Source organism: Dermacentor variabilis, chromosome 3 (genome assembly GCF_050947875.1).
Source record: "Dermacentor variabilis isolate Ectoservices chromosome 3, ASM5094787v1, whole genome shotgun sequence".
NCBI lineage: Eukaryota > Metazoa > Arthropoda > Arachnida > Ixodida > Ixodidae > Dermacentor > Dermacentor variabilis.
This window is the reverse complement of record NC_134570.1, coordinates 225,809,699-225,837,404: the sequence shown is the minus strand read 5'-3', so window position 1 is coordinate 225,837,404 and position 27,706 is coordinate 225,809,699.

The window sequence follows — 27,706 nt, the reverse complement described above, 5'->3', positions numbered from 1 at the left end:
TGTGAAGACAAATACTGCAGAACGTCGCCCAGCCGCTCATAGTTCTTCCCTGGCTTAATTTCGTTGTAAAGCTTGACTGTCTTGAAGACCAAGAAATTTTCTTAAATTTCTTTGAGCTAGTTTGCTAAGCTGCTATTTAGCATTGCTCTTTTGATAGCGCTCTGCAAGGTACCAGGTTTGCGCAAATGTTCCTCGCAACTTTTCTCAAATACGATGTAGGTTTATTGCGGGAACCTGCATTAGGTTATATATGTGAGGTGCACGCTAATATGACCGGTGTGGGTTTGCAGGTCCATGCACACCGCTCTCAAGCAAATGCCAAGTTACCACTGTATGAATCTTCCTTGACATCGCAGGGTTTGTTTGGTTAATCTCTTCATCTGTGCAAAAGAATGTTCATAGGGCTTGAGCCTTACCCGCATCTTCTTGTCCAACAAAAAAAAAATCTTTTAGGCATTGCATTAGGGAATATATCTGGGTGATAATGTGACACTTTATGTCTCTATAACCTTTCTTTTCTCCCATCTTATCAGTAAAGACTTTGTTCGAACAGAGTGTGGTGCAGTGACAAATTCTCTTTACAATAAAAAAATCTCTGAAGGAGATTTTTGAGTCTGACTAGGACATCGCTTTGGGCAAGTTGATGAAGTCTTCTGCACATTGTTTTTGGGTGCAAAAAGATATTTATAGAGGAAGGACACATAAAAGTTCGAGCTACCAACTGATTTAATGATTCAAAGGATGGAACATAGGATGCAAATTTTGCGCACACGCAAGAGACGAGTGTTGTGACAGTGCTAGTTTGTCTAGTATTACTACAAATCGGCATTAAACAAGTGTACCTCTCGGGAATTAAGGCAATTGAAGTGTTACTAACATGTGCACAATCTTTCTGATAAAATATACCTTCGTGAGCTCATGTGCTGTTTTGTTGCTACTCATGCCCAGGATCATAATGTGCAAAAGCACGGCTCACATGAGCGGGCCTTGCAATGTGCGCTGCACCATTCGGTTTATTTAAATTGTTTGAATGCTCCCTCAAATAGTCATTTAGGCATTGGGCCGTTTGGTCCAGATAGAACTTGCCACAGCTGAGAGGTATCTCATAGACCAACCCACAGTACAATGCACCAAATGGTTGGCGTGATTTTTCATACACCCTTGTCTCGTGGTACGAGAACACAATTGGGCTAATTTGACAAGTGTGTAAAAAGGAGTAATTGGGACACTGTATCTAGCAGGCATGTTCTTGAAGCTGGGGGTAAATTTATGCACATATTTGTACATGAGGCGTACAATTTGTACACCTCAGGTCTAGTGGCGTCTGTTCCGCTTACGTCTCATTAGCAAGTCCTTGTCGAGCTGCTCTTCAGCTCTCAGGGAATGGAATAGGCCGTGGCACGCATGGCATATAGGATAAACCTGCTTTTAAAAGCCTGTTGATGTAATCTGCCTCATTTTGCCATCAGTGATAAATAATTCACTGCTGTTACTGTAGCACCCGCTTAAATGTAGTCCAAGGTGATCCGTTTTTGGTCCCAAAACATGGACGCTGTCACCTTAACTGCAGAAATTTGAATTTAAATTCCCTTGGTTGAAGGGAAGAAATGTCTTCATTTTTCTTTGTTTTGACATTGTACAAAAATAACCAGTGTGCCAATTCATAAAGAGTAACCTAAAAAAAACAGATGCCTCTCTTGACAATAGCGTACAAGCTTCTGGCACTACCTAGGTTGGAACAAGAACCATGACTACTTCGCATGGCAAGTTGAGTCAACACTGGCAAGGTGGGACTGGTCTGCCAGTGTTGTGCTAATATTGAAGCTGTATGCACGCTCTTGCTTAGAGCAACAGAAATGGCATGAATTTTGCTTTGTTACTTCAAGCCAATAGCAAGATTATTCGCTTTCACGTACGACAAATTCTGTACACTGCTGCGCACGTTCTCGGCGTAAAAAAAGTTCTTTTTTTGCTTGAGTGCCAACATTCAAAGCAATAGAAACAAAAAAATGATTTTTTTTTTACTCTGTCGCACCGTATATGAATTTATGCTTTGAGATAGCAATTCAAAATAGTCTGCGAGCACGACTCAGCTCGATAATTGAGTAGCTCGCTCTTTCGTAGCACTGCTTCGACGCTCTAGTGAGCCCTCATTTTTTGCTTACTTTAGCATGCTCAAAGTGATTAGCCACTTCTCAAGCTAATGCGCGGAGGTAATGATGAAGTGTGACCATTATATTCACGCCACTGAATATCTATGCCTTTCGCTGGATCTGCTACTGTGGCCACACTTTGAAGAAAGCGAAATGGAAAATTAAGGGACGCGTTAAGGTAGATATAAGTCCAGATTTTCGTAAGAGAGCTGCCTCACGGTCAACTTATGCCGCATAATTAGTATGCAATGCAGTGCTGTCACAAGCCGGTGACAAGCCTCAAGCTATTTTAAATGAAAAACTTGTCTCTAGTTACAAATCAGATTAAAGGGTACGGTTAGGCAGACACTGCTGCTCCATGTAAATAGCACCTCCCAGGTGTGTAACTTCACTAGACGCTGAAGTAACTGGAGCCTGGTCTGGCCACCAGCATGAAACAAGAGAGGCGATGAAGCCTATGAGGCAATTGGGTGGCGAGGTAATCAAGTGAGGCACTAGATCACCCGGAGCAACGATCCAAAAAAACCTGTATTTTATGTTAATCTCGATTTATTAAACAATTTCTTTCGCCCTATTGTGGCAGAGAGGACATCCTAACCAAGCATCTACATGAACAGGCAGAAGAATGACACAAATTTCCGGCAATGCCCTTAAAAATGTCAACATACGAGCACAGAAAGCGCAGTTGGCGGTGATGTGAGGACTGACGACTTAACAAGTACCACAATGCGGAATGGAAAGCGTATGCGTCAGTTTCCGCCTTTTAAAAAGATTTATGCGTTTATTGAACACTCCAATACCATGCTGTGCTCCGACCAGCTTCAAAGCCGCAAATTGCACTGTTTTGCAGGGTGCGTATTCCCCATCTGACCCCTCGTTGCACTTCTGCTGTGGCAAATTTTGCGATGCTTGCTGACAAGCTGCACTGTCCGGAGCATATACTAGATTGAGAAGTTACCTTATTTTCGCATTTCTCGTCAGCAATTGGGGCACATTTAGCTAAAACTTTTATGTATAGTGCACGAGTATTTACTCTAAGCACCTTTATGACAAATCGAGCGTTTACTATACATTTAGCTCAAAACCTTCTATTTTTTAAAACTGATTATGAACAGTATCCACAATTGTCGAGCAGGTCACTTACTTAGACCTCCTCGGACATTCTTATCTTCCAAGCTGAAGTATACCGTATGGAGCTGAGCCACCATTCTTTGACCAGATGATGAAAATAGACAATGAAATCGGACAAAGCATAGGGTAAATTAAATGTGCATTTTTGGAATTTATAGATAGTATGGAAAGAGAGATGAAAGCGGACGAAAAGATAGCTTGCTGTAGGTAGGAGCTGAATCCACACTACCTTCATTAGGCATGGGGTGCCTTACCAATTCAGCTACTGTGACACTCACCCTCCCATCCCCTTGGCATAAGCCACTACCACTCAGCCACAGCAGCAGACGTCTTAACTGCAGGTATCATCAAATACATCAGCAGGCAACTGTTCGAGGGCTCTGACTTCGGCTGCCCCTTGATGCCCTAAGATCAAGGGGCAGCCGAAGTCAGAGCCCTAAGATCAAGGGGCAGCCCTTAGGGTTAAAATGGCTTATTGGTCATTTGCCCAATTGGGGCAAGTGTCCTACTGATGCGATTTCATCAAATGAACGGGCCTTTAAAATCCAGCTTGACTCAGTTTGTTTCACAGGCTGTTACTAAATCTATTATTTGAAAGGTGAAGCATTGCTCACTAGGGCACACCAACGGACATAAAAAGAACAGACACACTACACATGACTTTGCGTTATATGTATGTGCTCAGAATTAGCCCCAACTTGAAAAACTTCGCTGGTAGATATGGTGCCTCAGTGGTTTTTCCCGCATCCAGGTGATTAGCCTAAATGTGTCTTTGTACCACGAGTACTGAGAGACAAGGATGTATGAAGAACCATGCCAAGCACTTTGTGTGTAGCACTGTGGGGGTTAGCGCGATACCTCTCAGCTGTGGCAACACCTATGCAGGTCAGAGGGACTAGTGTCTAAATGGACACTAAAGGCAAATAAGTCAAGCTAAAGTAATAGATTAGTGCTCGAAAACGTCTGCATCACTATTATTGCGAACAGGGCTTCAGCAATTGGTAAACTGGAGTAAACGCAGGACACAATTAGAGGCTCCCCCGGGACATTCAAGTACTAGCTCGATGATGAAGGTACTCCTCATTAAAGTTCTGTCGCTAGGACTCATCTAGTAATAAAAAGATAGCTTCATTGCATTATAAGAGGAAAGAAAATGCTACTCGTCTAGTTCTATTTGATATTCAGAAAAATTGCCGACGATTACGTTACTTCCTAATGCGAAATTTGAGCGCAGCAAATAAGCTGTTTCACCTTTTCGATAGATTGAGGCAAAGAAATCTAGCAACACATGTATGCGCTATCACAGAATTTTTTTTTTATTTTTCACACGTATTCCTTTAACAAAGACTCCACTAACAGTTCTTGACAGTCATGAAGGAAGCTTTGTGGTCGGAGAAATAGACTGATATATGTTCGACTTGGTACACCAATGCTTGATTCTCAAAGACGAGATGTATACAAGTGCCTCGCGAGGTTGTCACAGCCGTGGGACGCGTTACGAGCGAGAGGAACGGGATGTTCTCCCGCATAAGTGTTAGGAAATTGCTGTTTGTCTTTATGTCAAGCCGCCACCGATCTGGCTCTCTGATTGCCACCGCACAGGGCGAACGGCAGCGGCAATTCAGGCTCGGGCGGTGCACATATACAGATCCGCCGCCACCGATCTGGCTCTCTGATTGGGGATGAAAGGGGGGCGGAGCTGGTTACGAGGCCGACGACGATGCCGACGCGAAACCCAGGAACGGACGCCAAAGAGCTGCGCTCTAAAAAGAAACCATTGAGGTTACCCTTGAAGGTATCACCCACGCTTTCACGTTTCAGTACTTTCGTTATTAAGAAGTGCTGAGCTGGCTTTACTGGCTCGCGAAACTCACACAAACTGCAAGGTACAGAGAATTCTACGTTTCTGTGATGTTGCGCAATTCCCGAACAGTCCATGCTACTTGATCAAGAGCAGCTGCAGCAGCGAGTCCAACGTTCTGTCTTGGCTTCGTTGCTCCATGGCCGCATGTATGCATTTTGCTCAAAGAACTGTAGCACCGTCTGTAAGGCACCGTTTTTTTCGTCGATGGAAGTAAAGGGCAGTGATGGTGCAACGTCGCCTCTCCGTCCTCAGGAGCAGGCGATTTGAGTTGCTCTCTACGTATGCGAACCCTTCAGATGCAATTTTCTCCTATACTAAGTCTTTTCTTGGCACGAAACAAGCACTGTGTGGTTTATGAAATGCTCCTTTAATAGGCCACATCTACTTAGTATTTGCCTTTAGTGTCCAATTAAATGACCATATTAGGGAGCACTCAAATAATTCAAATAAATTTCATGGTGTGCATCTTGGCATGCTTTGCAATGCCTGCTAATGTGAACTGTGCTTTTTGCGGTTATGATCTTGGGCAGTGCATGAGTTCATGGAGGTATGTTATTTGAACTATCCTGCATGTGTTAGTAAATATAATTCATTTAAATTGCATGTGACCTTAGAAGCAGGCTAGCAGCCAACAAGCTCTTGTATGCTACCCCAACGCATCGAGGCGGTCAAAGTCAAGGCCATTGAGCGTTTGCCTACTGCTAAGCCTAATTATTGGTAAATTAGTTCTGTCGAAGCCCGCAAGATTAAGGAGGGTTCACGAAAAATAAATTCTCATCAACCTGACTTTAGCACAATGTCCTGCGTTCCATTACGGACCAGGAGCAATTTTTTTCAGCTATGAAGTTTTTTTTCCAAAGAAACCCATACATGCTTTTAAAAAACTGCTTTCAGCTTAGAAACCTATGAAATCCCCGCTGTTTAAACATACATCCCATGACATAGCCATATACGACTGTATAACACACAATCACTGATAACTTCACAATTCATGCTTCTCGTTGATATGCTCGTCCAATACACATGTAGAACGCAACACTCTGCATGCCGTAAGCTGACTTCAAATGGCCGTAGTAGAAATCATGCCGTCAGTGTCACATAATCATGTTCACTGACCTCTTTTTGCTGTCGTTACACACATAGTTGTTCATTTTACACAAACATGTCGGTCCGCCTAGCAACATTTCACGTTAATCATAAAAATGCTGGGTTATTCGCAAAATGTTACTATAACATTGGTTCCCATAATGCATGGGAGTTGCTCCATTTTCATTTCCGACTTGTGTAAATGTTTAACCTTTCTGTTGGAATTCAAATTAACAAGTCCTCATGGGTAAGTACATGAATAGAATAATGACTTGCAGGCTAAGGCTATGTTTTTCTGACTTGCGACGGAAGCACTGTGAGCAGAGGTGTATGTACAAAGTTGTGGGAAGGCTGGGTTCGGTTATCCTGGTCACGAATTTATGGGAGGCAGCATGAAGAGGTAGCCACCATAGCCACTGCTTATTCGAGCCAGCAAGCCATGGTGTCGCGGGATCTTGAGAGCGGCCGTTCAGGTAGCGCGCGTTAGCATGTTCTATTCTTGCTCTGCCTGTGCGTGAGCCCATCTTCTTTGCCTGCGTTGGAGACGATAGTCGCGCGGCTACAGGGCCCACCTCCTAGTGCGAAGTGCAAATGAAATACAGTCCTAAGGCAAAGCCCAGGTAAAGTGTGCAGAGCGTGTCATCATTGGTATTGTCAAGTTCATGCAATCTGAGAGATATGTACCAGGCAGCACCGGCAGCGTAGGTTGTGAGTGAGGCGCGGCCACAATGATACCAGAGCGCAAAATCGCAACGTACCGCAGGCACTCGTAGATGCCCGGTCCTGTAGAAGTCGGACCTCCAAAAGTAGACCCTCTGGCAGCTCGGGACTTGCGTGGAGACAGCACAAGTGTTGGTCACTCATGTTGTTAACGTAGAAGTGGTTTTGGTACTGAAGAAACAAGATGGCAGAGATGCTCCTGCAAAACGTCGGTAGGCCATGCATCCGCGGAAGGTGTGAGCACAACATCGGAAGGCTTGCCTGCTGCTGCTTGCAGTGGAATTTCGAATGCCAATAGCATCAGGATTGTAGTGGTCACTCCTAATGCATCACTGAATGCATCACGAAGGTTGTGCTTGTGGCGTCGCCGCGCCAGCGAGAGTGAAATTTGCGCCTTGTGGAGCCGATAGATGAGCCTCTGAATTGGTGATGAGTGAGGTGCCCCAAATGGAAAGCAGGCAGCTTGTGGGAACGCCCAAGGAAGGAGAGCGATGAGCTGTAGAGTAGCCTAAAGCGCTTGCGTTTGACCCAGTGAATTCCTTGGAAAGAGTCGTCGAGCAGCTGCCTTTGAGCTGGGGAGGAGGCTCCCGGACCGACTAGAGGTTTGATGCTGGGGTCGGCGCATGCTGACGACCGGCACGGGTGGACACAGGTGATGTGGGACGACGAGACGCAGAATGACGCGATAGATGGCGAGAGCTGTTGTGATGGAGCGCCGGCTGGAGTAGAGTGAGCGCTCGAGGGGACGTAGTGAGCAAGGACGGCTGCCCACAAGTCGTTGTAGAAGTCGGAGCAGGGGCTGAGAGCCAGGGCCTGGAACCTTGTTGAGAAGGAAATCTCTGTTTAGCTGGATGAACCAGATGTCCGCAATGCTAATGTAGAATTCGCGGGCACCCTACAAGCGCAGGACATCTGCCGAACCGTGCAAGGCCACGTCTCTACTCGCCTTGGTAAAGTCTGCGCTGATGCTGGCATGGCAGGGCTCGGTCGTCCTGGTCATCAAGTTGTGGGATGGCTGGGCTTAGTGATCCGTGTCATCAATTTGTTGGAGGCGGAGCGAAGAGGTAGCCGCCGTAGCCACTGTTTGTTTAAGCCAGGCAGCCATGGTGCCACAGAATCTCGGGGCCGGCTGACACCGCGGTTGCTTTGGTCAAGTCCCCTCGCGTGTTCTATACTCGCGCTACCTGCATGTGAGCTCATTTTTTTCACCTGCGTTAGAGGTGACAGTCGCGCCGCTCCGAGGTATTAAACATGTTTACTCTTCGAGCATCTCTGAACTGAATGAGCTATGAAATACACCTATCACGGAAGTGCAGAGCCCTTCCGCTAAGTCTGTGTGGCTGGAGTCCTTTGTCCTGTAAATGTTCATGTTTTCACTGTCCATTGTACAGCTGTATCCTGCTATATCTACTTGGTTAGATGGCGACGCCAAACTTGGAGGAAGAAGCGAAGAAGCTAGATCCCCATTAAATGACTTTAATGTGATAGAATTTTTAAAATTATCAGCATTCAAAATTAGCTTTCATTAGAAATCACATTTAAACTTGTGAGAAACCCTCACTAAGAGACAAAGCTTATTGTTTCTGATGAGCCTACCCTGCGCATTTTCATTCCTTAAAAACTTGTCTTTTATATTCAGCATTAAGTCAACAGGGTTGTTCAAGTCATGGTCAAAATACGTTTACACAAGAACTAATATTCATGCTAGTTAGTGCTCTCTACGCCAAATTTCAGCTTCTAGTGTTGTATGTCATCTTGCTTTTGTGTTCTTCTTGGCGCTTGAGATACCCGGTAGACAATTTACACACAAAGAAATCATTTCTATTACAGACTTAACTTTATATGCAAAAAGTACTTCCATTGCAGACAGAAAACGCTGAAATATAGTAAGAAATTCTGAGAATTGTTTTCTGCACAAGTAATTTATTTGGCTTTGGGCTAGTGTCTAAAAACGTTGCATAATTCGGTTTACTAAAGTCAAGTTTTTCTGTAATACAGCCGTTGTCACAGGACATCTGTGTTCCTTAATTACACATGCGCACACCTACTGTCCCCTGTCATAGTACAAACACCGACACATGTAATAACTGTACTGGCAGCCATTCAAAGCTGTTTCTGTGGAGATTTAAGGCCCATGTTCTGGGGTGGAAAGTGGGGCCCTAGCTGTAAGAAAGTAACATTTTGTTTATCACGGAAAAGTTTATAGTGTTCATGTTTTTTTAAGTGTTTACTATTTCTAGAATATTAGCTACATCCTTGCAAGGTGGTTGAAATAAGAGCTCACCTTGCCACAGCCATGTCCAAGGTAGCTCTGATGGCCTGCTACTACAATTAATAGGTGTATTGGTGCTTTTACTGACAGGAGACGGTGGGTGCACACACGTATAATTAAAGAACACTTTATATGTCCCGTGACAGTGGCCCCTTTCCACTTTTATAATGTTTTGCAGCCGTACATAGCGTATGCTTCACTGTATAGCAAGACTATTGTGGCGAAGCTGATTTTAGGAAACTGAATTATGCAAGACTTCTGGGAACCTTACATGGTTTCATTCTGTAGAGGCGCTAAGAAAATGCACACTGCTCTGTATTTGCAGAAAACATAATCTACGTCATAGAAAAACAAATGCTTGCGGTACTTATTCGCAAAATATTTATGTAACGTCAGCCAAAATATTACCTGCCATTTTACTTGTGGCACTGCTGCCAGTAAGTCTGAATAACCGAGTGGATCTGACTAGTGTGGCTCTGAAAATTGCCAATTGATAATATTTGCATTGCGTTAAGATCAGTTTTTGCCTTTACTAGGATGCAAATGAAAAAAAAATGTTATTGTGACGTAGCAGTTACCATGACCTTTAATACGCTCCGAAGACATGGTGGACCGATCACACTGAAGGCCCCGATCAATGTTCAAATGGGTCCCTTGAGGAGATAAAGATGAAGAACACGATGTGATGATGATCGTGTGCAGATGATGAGTGCCCAAGGAATGCCCACATTATAATTATTTGTGTTATAATTATTTGTTAGAAGAATTATAAGCAACCTCTAGAAACCTGACATTTTCTGATTCAATTCAAGTTTATTTGCATCTATACATGTACAGAAGGCAGGAGTACAGACAAAAAGCCAAATGAATTCGGCTTGACGGGGTCTGTACCCCCTACAAAAATGGCACTGTGCACAATAAAGAGAACACCAACATACAATAATGGATAAACGAGAAAAAAAAGTGAGCATTAGTGAACATTGTATAACAGAAATGCATACGGGTAGAAAAATTAACAATAGAATGTTGCAAGAAATTGTATTACAGAAAGCGAATAGTATGAAATGACACAAATAATTCAGCCTTGAAATTCACATCTATAAATAATAAGTTATTGACAAGCAGAGAAAATTGGTTAAGCATTCATGGCGTCAGCGTATACAAGAGCAAAACAAAAAAAGAGAAAAAAAAGGAATACACAATGAGCCTATTAAAAGGAGAGATAGGCGTCTATTGAGTTTCCAATGACTTTAACAAAGATGGCAGTGTGTGGCGTAACATTTGTTGACCGTAGCTAGTGCGCGCTTTAGGAACGTACCATGTTTCTCTGTGATGTGTGTTGTAAATGTTAGAATTCATTGTCAATAGAGATAAATTCTCGAAAAATTTCGTGTTCTGTTTTTTCGCCGTAGTGAAACGCTTGAGTAAAATACTACGATATATGGAGGTGACGGGTTGGAAATTAAGGGCGCTGAAAAGGGGCTGCGTGTGAGCGTCATATGAAGAATTGGCGATAGCGCGCACTGCTTTCTTCTGCAATAGAATAAGTTTTGTGTGTTAGACATCGTGGTGTTTCCCCAGACTAAATGGCAGTAATTATTATGGGACAGGAAGAGAGAGTTATAAAGCAATTTTTTGACGCTCAAGGGAAGAAAAAAATCGAAGTTTCATTAGTATTCCCACAACACGAGCGATTTTGTTAGCAACTGAGTCTGTATAAAGATTCCAAACTAAGTTTTCTTGAAATACGACCCCGAGGCATTTAATAGATGGCACAATGTTGATAATCGAGGAACCCATTACCAAATGGGCGTCAATGTGGACATTTTTGTTTTTAGGTTGAAAAGTACAGCCTTTGTCTTGTTTTTATTTATAGACAGTGAATTCAATGAATTCCATCGATTAAGTTCACTTAAAGCAGCGTTCGCAAGAGCCAACAGGTCCCTTGCACAACCAGATGTAAAGAACAGAATAGTGTCATCAGCGCATATGACGAACCGGGCAGTGGTGTCAATATTAATTATATCGTTTACGTAAATGCTAAATAAATAAGGTCCAAGAATGCTTCCTAGAGGTACACCAGAATGAATGGGTAAGTTATCGGAAATAGGTATTTATTGAAATCCTTTGACACCTGAACTGCAGGTAGCTTTTGATTAAGCCAAGGAAGGGGCCCCTGAAACCATAAATGTCAAGTTTTGTTAGCAGAGTGGTGTGGTTAATTGTGTAAAAGGCCTTTGAAAAATCGATGAAAACGCGTAGTGTCACTAAATTTTGCTCAAATGCTTGTGGTATTAGTTCCTTTTGTGTTAGTAGAGCTAACTCTGTCGAGCGACCCTTCCGAAAACCGAACTGACGGTCAGTAATAATATTGTGTTTTTCGCAGAAAGCGGTCATTCTCAGTGTTATAAATTTTTCTAGGCATTTTAAAAATACAGGCAAAATGGATATTCGTCTGTAGTTGGACAGGTTGTTTTTATCACCGGCTTTGAAGAGCACTGTAACCTTTGCGAGCTGCATGCGCTTGGGAAATATACCGTTGACAAAGCACAGATTATACACATGCTGAACTGGGCATATCAGATCTAAAACGCGTTTTACGGGGCGTATTTGCAGGTCATCAATATCGCAGCTTTTGCTATTTCGCAGAACGTGAGATAAATTTCTTCGGCGCTAGTTGGAAGTAAAAAAAGCACTATCACAATTTCTGGAATTGAGGTACTCTTCGGAGCGTGGATCGTGCAAACTATGTACGAGGGACACAAGATAACTATTAAAAGCGTTTGATAAATCCGCGCCTGATGAACGTTCCCCGTTAACTAACAATTCTCGTACGCCCTCTGAATGCTGACGTCTAATGTTAAGCACTGTGCTAAGGTTTCTCCACGTGACATCCGTTCGCTTTATAGCTTCAGGATTGAACAACCTGAGAAGGTAATCTTTCTTAGCTTGTCTAAGAGTACCAGTTAACTTATCTCGAAATTTCTTAAATTCGGATAGATGGTATGTGTCTCTTGTGTCCAAAAAACGTTTGAATAGAACATCTTTTTGTTTGATTAGATTCCGAAGTGCATTGGTTATCCAAGGTTTTCTAGCTTTTCTAGGCTTCAGTGTTTTAGGATGAAAAGATTCCGAGTAAGCCTTTTTGAAAAGACGCAAAAATGACTCGTACGCGGCATCTACGTCAGACTGATTGTGCACCACACGCCAATTTATTTTTGATATTGTTGTGCGGAACTCCTCAAGTGTAGACGGATTAATATCTTAAATAGTCGATGGAGGACACTGCTTCGGCTGTTCAGCCGAGACATACGATTCCAAGAGAAGAAATACTGGCAAATGATCGCTAATATGAGCGCTGATTACTCCGTAGTTAATAGTTCGAGATTCAATGTTTGTAATAAAAACATCGAGCAAACTTTCAAAGTCGTTGCTAATGCGAGTTGGGGCAGTAATTGCGTTAAAACATGCATTAGCTTCTAATAGTCGAGTGAAATCAGTACGCAGCCGTGTTTGGTTCAACATGTTAACATCTATATATCACCGCCCAGGACGAATTCAGAACTGTTTTCATTTATCCAGGATAAGAAGTTTTCCATATATGTAAAAAACTTTGCCACGTTCCCTCCTGCAGGGCGATATAAAACAGAAAATATGCTTTTGTTATGAATGACGGTCAAAATTTCAAAGTCAGGTGTGACCGCCGTAAAGTCGTCGATTTTATCACACTGGGAAGCTTTCTCTGGCCATGAAAAGTACTCCTCCATCGTTCTTGACTGAGCGATTTAGGTAATGTCTTATGTAACCCGGGATCTGTATTACTTCGTGTTTGTTTCACAGGGCGTAATAACATCAAATGGAAAGCAAAAACTTGAAAGCAAGGCACACAGCTCATCAGACTTATTGCGCGCTGACCGAGTGTTTAACAGGAAGAAAGATGTGCATGTTTTCTCAGGATAAATTTTAGTCACATCTGCAGGGTTCAGCGATTTACTAGCCATCGATGTGAATGGCGGTTGAAAAAAGTGCTCGGATTCCTGGATCCTCATTTCATCTTATCGATGTACGCAACGCAAGATATGCGCAGTACTTTCGAAGTGTTTGTTTTGCGCGCGAAAATTTTGCCGCCCTCTGTCCGCGCGTGCTTCCATGCTTTTTTCTGTCGCTCAACAACTTGTCCAAGGAGTTTCTTCAAGGCGATGAAAATGCGTTCATTAATAAATACCGGGGCATAACTGGAACCATCAGCACTCTGGTAACCAAAATCAGAGGTTGAAATTCAATTTTTCCTGGCCTTTTCAATCACCGCTTCCAGTTTCGCACGAGAGCGGAACTGCACGACAATGTTAGGACATCCTATGTCTTTCCTTGGCACACGATGGCATATGTCTACATCGGAATTAGAAATGGGTCAACTTATGACGTCGCCTAGTTTGCTCAAAATTGAAGGCAGGTTCTCGTCCTTGCTTACCGGAACACCTTTAATCTCAATGTTCCGGTTCCTCGAGCACTGTTCTTGGTTTGTCACCCGGTCTTCAAGGTCAGATAGTTGTTGTTTTAGTCCTTTGCATTCCTGTGATAGTGCGGCATTTTCTTTCTTTAGCGCTGAGTTTTCCTTTTCCAATTTTGCACTGCGCTCAGCCATAGCAACAAACTGTTCACTAAAGAAATCTACGGATTTTTTCAGGTCTTTATATTCTTTTCGAAGTTCTTTCTCGAGTGCACTGAGCATATCTCGCATTTCTTGTTTAAAATCTTTCAACAGTTTTGTCACTTCAGAAGGTATTTAAAATTAGCAGTTCAGCAAACACTAGTACAAGAGCTTGGCAGCAGCGTCAGGGAAAAAAATAAATAGAACAAAATAAAAATTGGCTACAAATGATTGCACAAACCTGTGTATAAAATGCGCAGCTTTAGTGAAACGGTCGGCAGAGCCGCTGCTGCCAAGTGAGGATCAGCGGTGAGGCACAGTTCCTTTTGTAGTCGGCGCCTCCTTCAGGCAGCCAATCCTTGTCCACGGCTCGCTGACGTCACACTGGAGGCAACGGCAGTTTTTAGATGAGCGGCGAAACGTGCGATAGTCGAAGAGATACGGCACGTGCAATGGTGATCCGCCGAAGATGCAGACCCAAAGCCACCGGGAAAGGCGGTGCTGTCCTGTGTATAAAATGCGCAGATTTAGCGAACCGGTGGGCACAGCCGCTGCTGCCAAGTAAGGATCAGCGGTGAGGCACAGTTCCTTTTGTAGTCGGCGCCTCCTTCAGACAGCCAATCCTTGTCCACGGCTCGCTGACGTCACACTGGAGGCAACGGCAGTATTTAGATAAGTGGCGAAACGTACGATAGTCGAAGAGATACGGCACGTGCAACGGTGATCCCCCGAAGATGCAGACCCAAAGCCACCGGGAAAGGTGGTGGTGTCCTGTGTATGAAATGCGCAGATTTAGTGAACCGGTCGGCACAGCCGCTGCTGATGAAATAGTAAAAGTTGGCTGGTATGTATTATGACATTGAAGCAGAAAACATTCATTTTTTTTTTCATTAAAGAAAGTCATGTATGCATTCAATTTTTCATCTTCCTTCTTGTCTTGGGCCATCATCGGTCTACATTGTGCAACAGGTAAAATGATGAGAAATATAACTCAAGACAAAGAAAATCCTAGCCTGCTAACTTACGCCTACTCAGTACACTATTGACATGTCCTGATTTATTAAGCGTGCTAATTTGTCAATTCAGGCACAGAAGCAGGTAACCATAACTTCCGTTCTTGAGCTAAAACATACACAACCATGCTTACATGAGAAACAACTTTCAGGAGACCGCTTATTGACACGCATTGCAGATAGTACCGTGGATCAAGCATGGAGTTGACCACTATGCCCTCGAACTCTTCCCAACATACATCTATTGTCTAGCATCCTGGGCCAACCTTCTGGCCATGCTTTGAAGCTGCTGTCAGGTTCCGAACCAAGCCCAATCGCTTTCTCGCTTTGTTCTCCTCGTCTTACCATTTCCCCCCTCATTTATGTTTGTCATATTGAGACAGATATGTGATAATTTTTCGTTTGTGTGTAGTTCGGGCATAATTGATTTCAAATAAAACAAGCCACTGAGCGATTTATATGGCCTAATTTTCTTGCGCTCATTGATTATGCAGACCTACCTGCACGACTGCATGTATACGGCAACTGCGTTCTCATCAGATGTTACGTGAATATTTATTTAATAAACTTCATATACATTTCTGCATGTCTGCAGCACAGAGCCTTTGCGACTGTGATTATATTGAGCTGCATGGCTGTTCACAGCTTCATTACGGAATAAAATCTGCCAGTCTTTACTTAATAAACACTCAACATAATGCATAACCGAAGAATTCTTTGTATATTTTTCTAAATTTAAGTACCTTCTGGCTTGCACTGTCGTGTTATTTTAAGTTTGGCAAGCCTAAAAATCGCAACAGACCATCTAAGTATGCGGAGTGATTTTTAGCCATTACATATTCACTGCGTTGGCCTGCTTTCCACGTGGCTACCAATAATCAGTAGATATGATGCAGGTTCTTTATATGTAGAATTGGTGACCTACCCAAAACCTCATAGTACCCAAAAGAAAATAAAGCCATTGCATACATGCAACAAAACTTTAATGCACCCATGGAAGGGGAAGTAAATGTAAAGATTAAACTTAGAAGTTAGGAGTAAGATGGCGTTTTGATGTGAATAGCAGACTACGACATATAAAGCAGTGGCACAAAACAGCGAATGAACAAATTATTGTTCCGCCAAAGAAAACATTTCACTGTTGCAGCAAGGTGAGACGATGAGGGAAGGAGCGCTGCACTCACCCCAGCTACTACATGACCATATCGAGGAGCTTGTGTTCTGGCCACAGAAACGGGAGCTTACAGGCCTTGTGTTAGAATTCTGTGGCGTGGTGAAGTTACAAACCGTACTCTTGTAGCGATGTGTTGGCCAGGTTTTGACTGCTTGCCCTGGTCTAGTGAAGTCTTGACGGCATGTCTTCAGCACAATCCACGGGGCAACCTTTCTAAGTGGCTTTCGTCCACGTTCCAGCTGTTCCCTTCATATTTGCCACCCGGGGCTTCGTGGTACAAATACGTACAAATAGGTCCTTTACTTTTCCTGTTTTGTTGCCTTGAATGCTCTCGTAGCTATTGCAAACAGAAGAGGGAGATAGCCTCACTCTTCTATCATGGTCGTTCACATTAGAGTTCCATTAAAGGAGCAAGATGAAGGTAGCCATGGCATCTGTCTCGATTCTTTACATCTTGTGCCATAATACCCAGGGCTTAATAGTGTGGCTGCAGGCGTCATCTGTAGGTCTGTGAGGCGGGAGCACCTTCAGCTTGCTTCAGCTCCTGTCTGACCTTGCCCTTCAGCACAACGGCCTAAAATTCACAAACCCGGGATGCCTCCGGTGGTGAATGACACAACCTGTCAGCCCAGCCCTCGGAGCAGCCGATGACCTGCCTATCGATGCGAAGGACAACTGCAATGACAACTGTAAAGCTTGCAAGGCTGTGACGATAAATTTCTTCAGTGACATCCATTCTGAAGGCCTAGCCTTTGAAGTGAACAGCACATAGAGTGCAGACTTATCTCGCCACCACCACGATGACTGCTTCATAGCTCACAAGGCTGGAATAGCAAGTCTCATTGGAAGAAGGCTGATCGTGCAGGCCTAGCCCTTGAAACCACCAATTGTGTGCCTGGCAATATTCTGCGCCTCCATCGTGATGTGTGCTCCAAGGTTTGCAAGGCTGGAACGCTGAGGTCATCCCATCTGAAATTTGGAAGCTTTGCCCTTCAAGCAGCCAGCACCGCCACGGCAGTATTAAAGATGGGAGGAACTGCGAAAATCACTGATGTTTACAAACAATTACGTAGCATCCTTGGCTGTGCTCTCACAAGTGCCCTAGGGACCTAAAAGGCTGAAATATGGGACATTGAGTGGCTGAGAATTATGGGAATATTCTTGCGCACTGACATCAAAGAAATCAAAGAAAAGTGATAGAATACTTACATCTATGTCCCAAATAGCTGTTAAGTTCAACTTAGTTTGCTTACATCTGCAATTGATGCGAAAGGCGTTGAACAAACTAGACCACCAGATTCATAACACTAGTAGTCTGGATCAACAAGAGTGACGTAGAGGCTTGTGAATACTTTGGATTGGACATTTGCTGCAGTAAAGTGAAGCTCGAGGTCTGATTGACCAAATTAGACAAGAAAGCATGTGACACATCCGCTATGCCAACAGGGATTTTAATAAGTAGTCCATAGAGCTGGGTTTGTTCACATGACGACAGGATGCCCATTGTTGAAGCAAAGTAACTTGGTCTAAAGAATGCTGCAAAAAATTAACAATACTTGAGTAGCGATATTCTCACAGCAAATAGATGCGTTGCGGAAGCAATAGTCATAGCTCTAAAAGCATAGAAACTAACAGAGGCCTATCTGAATTTGTGCCATAAATGCCATTCTGTTCTTTGTCAGTAGGTCAGCTATGCTGTGTGGTGCAATGGGTGCTGTGTCTGCTCTGAAGATGGCGACAGCTTCCCTTTCACTGGGGCTGATAATCCATCTGGCACCACTGCTAAAGAAATGTTCAAAATTTGTCATAAAGACAAAAACGGAAAACAAAGGGGGGGAATGAAGCTTTCATAAAAACGAGACAAGGATTCTCTGAGATCAGGTGTGGCAGTCAGGATTAGAACCAGAACAATAGGTCAAAGGAGAGCTTGCACTTTCGTGTGTGATCAAACGGACAGGCATCATACTGAAGGCATCAAAAGAGCACAACGATAAAGGGAAGACACCTGGGAGCTTGGAAAGACAGTCGCGCAGTCGAATGCAGAAAGATTGCGAGAAACAACCCAAGCAATAAAATGCAAGAAAAGAGTGAAAATTACACTTTATGTTAAAAAAAGGATTTCCTTTCAAACACAAGGTTATAATAATAATACTGCCCCACTGCACGATGCATAAACCATTATAAACAGCTCCAAAATCGCATAATTGCACAAACTCAACCTCAAATAGATGAAATAAAATTTGCTCCTTGTGAGCAAATCGGGATTAGTGGCTTGGATAAGCTGATGTGCAATTTTGGCTTGGCAGAAAGGTTATTCATTAGTTAAACTTCTATAGTAGTGACTGAAATAGGAGTTCTGCAATGGGAAAGAAAAGAATGTTTGTTCATAGTACTGTGAGTTAACGTCGGCAGAAGTGCAATGTGTAAACAGGGTCTATTTAGGGAAGAAATACCGAGGTATAAATTGAACTGGTATAGAACCGATTCAGGTTATCTTGACAGGAAACAATAGCCTGCCCTTCAATTTGCATAGATTTTGCCATACAATTTGCCAACATTTGCATGGCTGTTGCACTACTGCATACCTCGACAAAGTCAGATGGCTGTCATGTTAAATGTCATGTATAAAACAGCCACTTATGTCTATCCACGAGCAGGCATATCTGTATTTCATGACTGTGCTAAGTTTGTTGTTGACAGATGCCATATGTTGTGCATAACATAAAGTATGCCCTTGCATTTATGCTGGACGGCAACATTTTACAGTTCTACCCGGCCCCCTCACTCTAGGTCTTTGTCCAGAGAAGGAATGCCCACTGCTTGAGTGCCCATGACAGAGTCGATGCTGCTTCAAGCTTCAACAATTTTTGTGACAGAGCTATTCCAGCCAGCATTTGCACCAAGAAAACGATACTTAGCTCCTTCAGATTTTTCAAATAAGGTACCTTAACAACAAAACTATGCCGAGGGGCTATCCCCCTCCCACTTTTCTTTGGCAAGAAGAAGTGATCGTAGCGAGCAGCTTCAGCTTCGAGCTCTCTGCATTTTCTATTTTATTTTCTGTGATCTCTGCAATCAGTGGCAAGAAAACAGGGGGACGTCGTCCTCTGCAATGGGGGACCCAAACCCCGCCCAGCAGTTTGGTACTGAACGGCCAGTTCATTATAGCGGTGACGTGAGTCACCGCTTCGACCCCAGCATGGCCCCGATTGAGTGATCTGATGGCTCCTCTACTGATGAGAAGGCCTCGGACAGCGATTTTACCGTGGTGTCAAGTCGACTCTGAAGCGCGATACGAAGAACATCACCGACCAGTCGCCAGGCGACGAAAAAGGCAAGTGGCAAGCAATCATACACTATTGCATATGTACCAACAACGACAGCAGACAACCTCAACTCACTGAACAGGCATAGCCTGTCGGAATATTTTGAACTGCTCATGGTCAAGTAGAAGAAATAAGTATAAGCGCTCGAAAGAACATCCTCTCGGCGGAAATCAATACACCGACAATACTAGATACACTGAAAAACAGCACTCAGTTGTGAAGCATCCCTGTCCGCGCATTCCCCACATACGTCAAGGAAGCGACGACAGGCGTCATCTACGATGTGGACATTGCTTTTACAGACACTGACCTGGCCAAAGTACTATCATCGTCGGCTCCTGTGCTCAGTTTTCACCGTTTTGGACGTTCCCGATGTTTGAAATTGGTGTTCCAATCGGAAACTTTGCCAACACACGTCAAGGTTGGATATGTGAGGCATCCGGTACGTCCTTACGTGCCGAGGCTTTTACGACGTCACCGGTGTATGAAACTTGGGCATGTCAGTGCAGTTTGCAAGGGTGCAATAACATGCAAACGATGTGGTTGACCTCACGGAGACAGCAATTGCAACGTTGCTGCGAAATGTCCAAATTGTTCTGGTGCTCACGACGCAATGTAAAAAGAGTGCGCAAAGATCAGGAAGGAAATGGGTATTCTGAAGAAGATGGGTAGAGATCGTTCCACGCACAGGGAAGCGGGAAGGGCTATCCGCCACCGAAGACGTCGTTCACGACACTGACATCAATGGGATTGCAGCCCTCCTCACGTTGGAGGGACGACAGCTCAAGTGCAACATCCACCCCCTCCTCGTCTCAGGAATGAAGAAGCACGTGCCCGAAGCCTTTGTATGCCGCGAAAGTACAAGGCGACCCATCATCGGCACCAAGCACACCGGAGACTCAGTGGCCCTCGTTACCATCAAGGCCTGCGGGAACTCCCTTATGCACCGCTCCTACACGCACTGAAGAAAATGAAAAAATGGATGACATGGACGTCACCAGTATGGTGAAAAATTTGATGGGCTCCATGCGCAGGATTCTTTCCGGCCTAAATACCCCGGCTGCCAAGGCTGCCGTGCAGCTACTTGAAGTCTTGGAACCACTGCTAGTGGTTCTTCACTAAGCAAGTATGGCGATAATGTTTGAAGAACGGATGCGTCAATCGCTGGTTATGCAATGGAATGCTCGAGGTCTGCGTGGTCGTTTGTCGGATTTCCGACAGCGGGTATTTAAATACAAATTTCCAGTTATTGTTATCTGTGAACCTAATATGGATTCTTCTTTCCGTATTTCTGGTTATGTCCAGATGTGATCTCGTAACGACCAAACCTCGAGCAAAGTATTAGTTTGTATACGTCACGACCTGGTGTATTTCAGACATGACGTCCCATCGAATACTACTAATGATTACGTATGCCCCACCATAAAATACAGATGTAGCACGGTTATTGTGATTGGAGGATATATCCACCCAAGAGCGAGGATCGATTGTTCGCACCTGATGTCTCTGCTACAAGCATCGCAAGGTCCTCATATTGTGATTGGTGACTTCAACGCGCACCATCCCCTGTGGGGTAGCACTTCGATGAATTCTCGTGGCAAATATTTGGCCAACTTTATGTGTAGTCGGGGACTAAATGTGCTCAATGACGGGTCTTCTACATATATTCGTGGCACGTCCGACAGCACTTGTCTTGACCTAACGTTTGTATTAAGGAGCCTTCTGTCTTCGGCATCCTGGTCGACGGATCTACAGACTCATGGCAGTGACCACCTCCCCACTTACGTTCACTTTAGCTGGTTTCGCCGTTCAGCCTCACGTTGCATTCGTCAAACAGACTGGATTGCATTTAATACCTCTGTCGACACCACCTGTCAGAGTATGACATCTCCATCCGAAATAGAGGACATCATTGCCACTACCCTGCGGGACAAAACTAGAGAAGTCAGCATACCGAGGCACAGATCATCGGTCGACATACAATATGAGGCCATTCGTGCGATCCGTCGCTGCGCGGAACGGCGATACAGAAGAACAAAGTCGCCGTCATATCTTTCGAGCAGTCTCTGAGCTCAACGGCATGTTCTTCGACATCTGGAGAAGCTTGACAGACAGCGCTGGAGGGCTTTCTGTGGATCCCTAGTTCCAAGACAGCCTCTATCTAAGATCTGGCGGTTCATACGAAGTCTCCAGGCAACTCCACAACAAAGACACCCGTTCCATGCGGTGGCTCTACATCAACGCTGGACCGAATTGGAGGTAGCAGAGGACTACTGTAAACTGATTGTGGACGCATCTAATGCGGTGACTTCATCCCTTGTCACCATCGCACCCCCGTCACCTGATGGGCGACTCGAAGTACCGTTTACGATGCAAGAGCTTGACGCTGCGCTTTCAGTTTCTCGACGCTCATCGGCACCAGGGCCAGACGGGATCACGTACGCTGCACTCTGCCATCTTGGCACCGAATCACGACGTATTCTCCTATCTTTTTATAGTACGACGTGGGAGACAGGAAATGTTCCAGATTGTTGGAAATGCATTCGCGTTGTAGCGCTGCTTAAACCGGGAAGGTGCCCTAACGAGCTTTCCTCCTACAGACCGATCGCCTTAGCCAGTTGCGTCGGCAAAGTAATGGAAAGAATGGTCTTGTCAAGACTGGAGTGGTTTCTAGAGAGAAATAATTGCTTTCCTGATTTTATGCAGGGATTTAGAAGAGGCCGTTCTTTGATTGACGGAGTTATCGACTTGGGCTCCACTGTTGAACAGGAAAGAAGTCGACGTCGGTTAGTTGGAGCTGTCTTTCTGGATATTAAGGGTGCATACGACAATGTACTCCATTATGCAATCCTTGATGCACTGGAAGATTTAGACATCGGTGGCTGACTATATGCATGGATTGTTAGCTACCGCAGTGGCCGCACGGTGTATATGTCGACAAGTGATGGCGACACCTGACAGTACCGTATACATCGAGGTGTTCCACAAGGGGCAGTTCTCAGTCCAACTCTTTTCAATGTTGCATTGATTGGCCTTGCATCCGAACTTCCTAGCACGGTGAAGATTAGCACATATGCCAACGACATATGCATATGGGCTTCTGGAGCCACCCGTCCCCAAATGCGTGCTAGGCTTCAACGTACAGTGACAATCACAGCTAAGTACCTTCGGTGTCAAGGCCTCCGACTCTCAACAGAAAATTGTTCCGTGATTACATTCACGCGAAAATGAATGACCAGGTATCCGATAATTGTTAACGGCATAGCGATACTTATTACGGTTACACACCACAGATTCCTTGGCTTAGTCATAGACTGGAGATTACCTTGGTCAAGACACGTCGCCGCACTGAAGTCAAAGCTGCAGAGTTTTGTTCACGTTCTTCGCGTCGTGGGAGAAACAATATGGGGCCCCTCGGAGTCTTCATCAGTCCAATTGTACCAAGCACTATTCGTAGGGTATATACGGTAGAGCATGCCGGCGCTCTCAAGCATCGGACTTAGTTGTGTGAGCGCGCTGGAGAGCATTCAAGCTCAAGCACTGCGCACATGTTTGGGCCTCCCACGATGCACGTCAACCAATGGAACAATAGCGGAAGCTCGTGCTTGTCCTATTCGAGTGTACTTGCTCTGTGAGCCTCTTCGAATGCACCTTCGCGTGTTGACCTGACACAGGCACCATCCTCTGTTATCGCTCCCTACCACCCACCCAGGTTCCAGCTTTTCAAGGACTATATCGCGGCATCAGAGTGTTTTGCCGTCAAGATTTTCTCCCCACTGTATTCCGAGATTACCTCCGTGGGTTCTGCCTAAGCCTGCCGTTACATTGCAGATCCCTGGAATTACTAAAAAGTCATTCGTTGCATCTATTGGCCTCAGGCAACTCACCCTGTTGCACATTTCTACAGAGTACGGAGACACTGTACATGTGTATACCGATGGCTCTGTCACACCATATGCTTCCACTGCAGCCTTCATCATTCCACATATGATCATCGCTCGGCCTTTTAAACTAGACCATAGGTCAACCTCAACTGCCGCAGAACTTGTTGCTATCCGGGAGGCACTTCGATTTCTCTCCGAGGAGCCTCCTCACGCATGAACGACATTCTGCGATTGCAAGCCAGCTCTGCAAACGATTGACTGTGTCCTCAGACGGGGCCCGTAATATTCTATGGCTATAGAAATTACAGAGTATGTCGACCACGCAACTAGAAATGGCCACAATGTCACCTTTAAGTGGATACCATCACACTGTGGCGTGATGGGGAATGAACAGGCAGACACTGAAGCGAGAACTGCTTTAGATAATGCTTGTGAAGTACGCATTCCGTTCTCACGAACAGACAGAAACGCCCTACTTCGTCGCGTAAACCGCAGCTCTACGTTGGAACACGGCACCCAACTAGATCGACGACACAAGCGATTACACAAATGGGACCAAGAAATGAGATTTCGTATGCCTCACAAGTTCAAATAAACCACACGAGCATGGTGCACCGGATTCGCCTTGGTGTCGCATTCACAAACCGTTATGGAAATATGATAGGTGCCAGTGATACTATCCCAAACTGTGAATGCTGTGAGGTGCCAGAAACACTTGAACATATATTTTGCGTATGTCCCACGTATGCGCAAGAACGACAGCAACTTGTTTCCTCCATAGCAAAGATCCATGAGAGACCGCTATCGGACGAGTTTCTTTTAGGTCCTTGGCCTAATGCAACCAGCGTAGCCCTGAGGACAAGAGCCGCTGTAGCTTTTCTCCAAGCCACTGGGCTGGACGCACGGATCTAGAGATGCCACAACTCTGTGAATATGTATATACGCATCTCTTCCTTACACCATCATCATTCATCAGCCCTTTTCCTCCCCGTCCCTTTTCCCCAGAGTATAGTAGCAGGCCAGAGCAAGTTATAGCTCAGGCCGACCTCTCTGCCTTTCTGTAAATAAATTTCTCTCTCTACAACACATCCTCAGACCATAAATGCTTATTCAAAGCACCCAATACACTTTATGCCGAAGATATTCTGCAAAGTTCCAATTGAAGAGGTACTGACATGATATCTTCAATTATTTTTTTTCGTTAAGTTATGGCTTTAGAGCTCTTAAAATATAGTAACAAGCTTTGGAGTGGCGTGATTTAGTATAATAGCTTTCCTAGAGCCGGCTGCGGTTTTGTTTTTTAGGGGAATACTGGTGCAATGACATCACAACACCTTATGTGGTCACGGGGGAGAAGTACATTGCGACGTTTTGACACTCTCTTGGGGCCTCCAGCTAGCTCGGTCGACTTGTGTGCTGCTACTCGCGAAGGCCAACGTACCACCATAGCGGACGACTGAATGAGCTAGAGCGAGTGTCTTAACATAGCAATGTCCTGCTCCCACATAACCATATACCACCATAGCGGACGACTGAATGAGCTAGAGCGAGTGTCTTAACATAGTAATGTCCTGCTCCCACATAACCATATACTGCGTCGTGACGTCAGGGCATAGTATCCTCCTGAAAAAGAGAAGTGGCTGTAAAGAAGCTACTATATTAAATTATTTTGGCGTTTTGAGGCTTCACCCCTCTAACGCTGTCAGTCGTCTTCTCTCCACCCATCTTCAGCACTGTTAAATTCAATTATAAACGTGCACTAACCAGCTCAGGTAAGAACACTCTTGCAGTATGTACTACCAAGCACTTTTTTATCCCCTTCCATGTTGCACTGTTACGCCGACGGGGGCGAAATGAAAAGACACCCATGTATTGTGCATTTGGCGCATATTAATGGAACCCAGATGATCAGAAATAATGCGGAATCCCCGACTACGGTGTGCCTCGTAAGCATATCATGGTTTTGGCATGTAAAACCCCACAATTCGTTTTTTTCTGACCAGAAGTGGCTAACTTATTTTTAAAACCTCAGTTGGCAACGTGTTTTACCTGCTCAGAAAGAGTAAATTTGCTTCTTTTTGCGCTGTCCCATGGATTATGCATTGCCTTCGATCAAAAGCCTGACTAAGCATTGAGACACATTTTGACTTATCCGTGGCTTTGCTAGAGAATGCGAAGTACTGCTTATGAGCTGAGCTTGTCTTTGTCCGTTTTTAGCAAAAAGCCAAGGACGAACCTAGCTCGTTGAAGGCACGGAAAGTGATAAACAGCCGACACAATGTCTACAAGTGTTTCATTTCAGAATGAAGTAGGGGAACACAAGCTGGAGGGGGGGGGCATGCCTGGCAAGTATTCTTTGTACAACTGAGGGAAGCTAAGTTTATCAATCTTGCTAGAAATCACGCCTGAAACGTTAGCAATTCCAAACTAGACAGCAAGGACAAAAAGTCTAAGAATGGAAGGCATGCGGTGAAAAATTTTGAATCGCTTTTGCAAAGCAACGGCGGGTAAATTTTGAGGCTACTACGGAAAGGCCTTTGGCAGACCAGTTATTTTTATTATTTGAGCTTGATGACAGATAGTTGCATTGCTTAGAGATAGGAATACTGTTAAGAGCTTGGGTCGTGGCTTTCAGTGAAAGGCAATAATGAAGAACAAGTCTTAACACAGCCACCTACATGCTTTATCTGTTTGGACAATGATTCAAAAAAATGTGGGAGGGCGGGGGGGGGCTCAGTAGCAGATTAGGAATTATGCATGTAGGACATGCCCACACATCATTAACAATGGCAGATGACATCGGTGACATTTCTGGCTCCTGCTCCGAACAATAAAATATGAATCAGATTCTCTCTACAATGTCTCCTTTATCATCAGGTTTATAATATTACCCTTTTTATACACCTAAATTTATAAAAACATGCTGCAGACAGGCTTCACAGAAATTAGGTAGCAATGTATTTTGACAAATTAGCTTAATAGCATCAAGTCTAGAAGCGTACGGTGAGGGGCTAGTTGTTCTCATAATAGCATCAGCAGGCATTTACTTCCACAATCCCTTTCATTATGTACTACTTGAAACATATACAGAGGACAGGTCACTTATATTCATATCAATTACAGCTGCACGGTTCTGAGAACTTTCAAGCAACCAGAGGGGCTCCATGCTGTAATGTCTTCCTAGTTGTATTAGTATGTATGGAAGACAGGTTTAGTCATATATGTACACTAAAGGCAAAACATTTTCATTAGTGATCATGGTTCTTTCTTTTGTTTCTTTTTCAACTTGAAAGGAGAAAAATGAGTGCGAGGTGATGGTTGTTGGTACATTTAGATTGCCGGAACATACTGATTATTAAAAAATAGGGTTGCCGTGAACGCATTAAACGCTTATTAACCCATTAAAGACCAGCGTGACCATATGGTCACGTTAGTATGCACAGTGGATTTCAATTAATTAAGATTGACAAAACGGCACCAAAATCGTCTTTGACATGCCGTTAGACAGATGAGAGTTCCCTTTACGAATATCAAGTGGCAGCAGGTGTCAGTCATTTTGTGGGAGCCCCTCGCAAAGGCGGGAATAAGTGTTGCTGTGCGAGTAGCGTCACCATGCATCACTCCAAGGGGTAATGTTTTTTTATTCCACTACTTGTTTAAGCAATCGTCGGATATCCCTACCTCCATATCGCTCTTTGAATATGTGACCTTCGATGATCATTTGTGAAAGATTAAGGTTTGATTTATCCATGAACAAGCGTGTTATCTTGCGCGTTGCCACATGGTCACGCTGGGCCTGTAGGCTACCTAACTTTTTATTTTTTTATAAACTGCATTCTCATCTCTTGCGCGGCTGCTGGCGCGTTCCCACAGTGGTTATTTCTTATTTTATGGTCTGAATAGGTTGATGTTGGAATAAATGGCGAAGATACTCGAAGAATACGATGACGACGTGTCAGTGATTTATATCGACCCACGAGAGTGTGGCACCTATTCGAATGAAGAGTCGGCCGATGAAGACTCAGGTGGGCTCATTGACAATCTAATCGTGCGGAAGCTATGAGCCGGCGCTGAAAATGTTTTCTCTGATGGACGCCGCATTGGTGGATCCGACTCGAACGATGGCGACCCCGGCAGGCAAGGTGACGGAACATCAGAGGTTTCTTCTGCTGTAGTTGATGCGGCCATTCCTGCGAAATTATCCACTGCTTCTAAGTGGACGAACGGTGATCTGCAGAAAAGCCTTGGCATATTTCCCTACTCAAACTTTGCTGGTTACAGGGACTTTTCACCTGTTGAATTGTTCGAAATATTTTTTGAGGAAGCCGTCGTGGAGCTACTAGTCGTACAAACAAGAAAGTGTGTGTTATTTTTCAATATGCCCATTCCGGAGGTTACCAAAGAAGAATTAGGTTTTCTTGGAGTGTTCGTT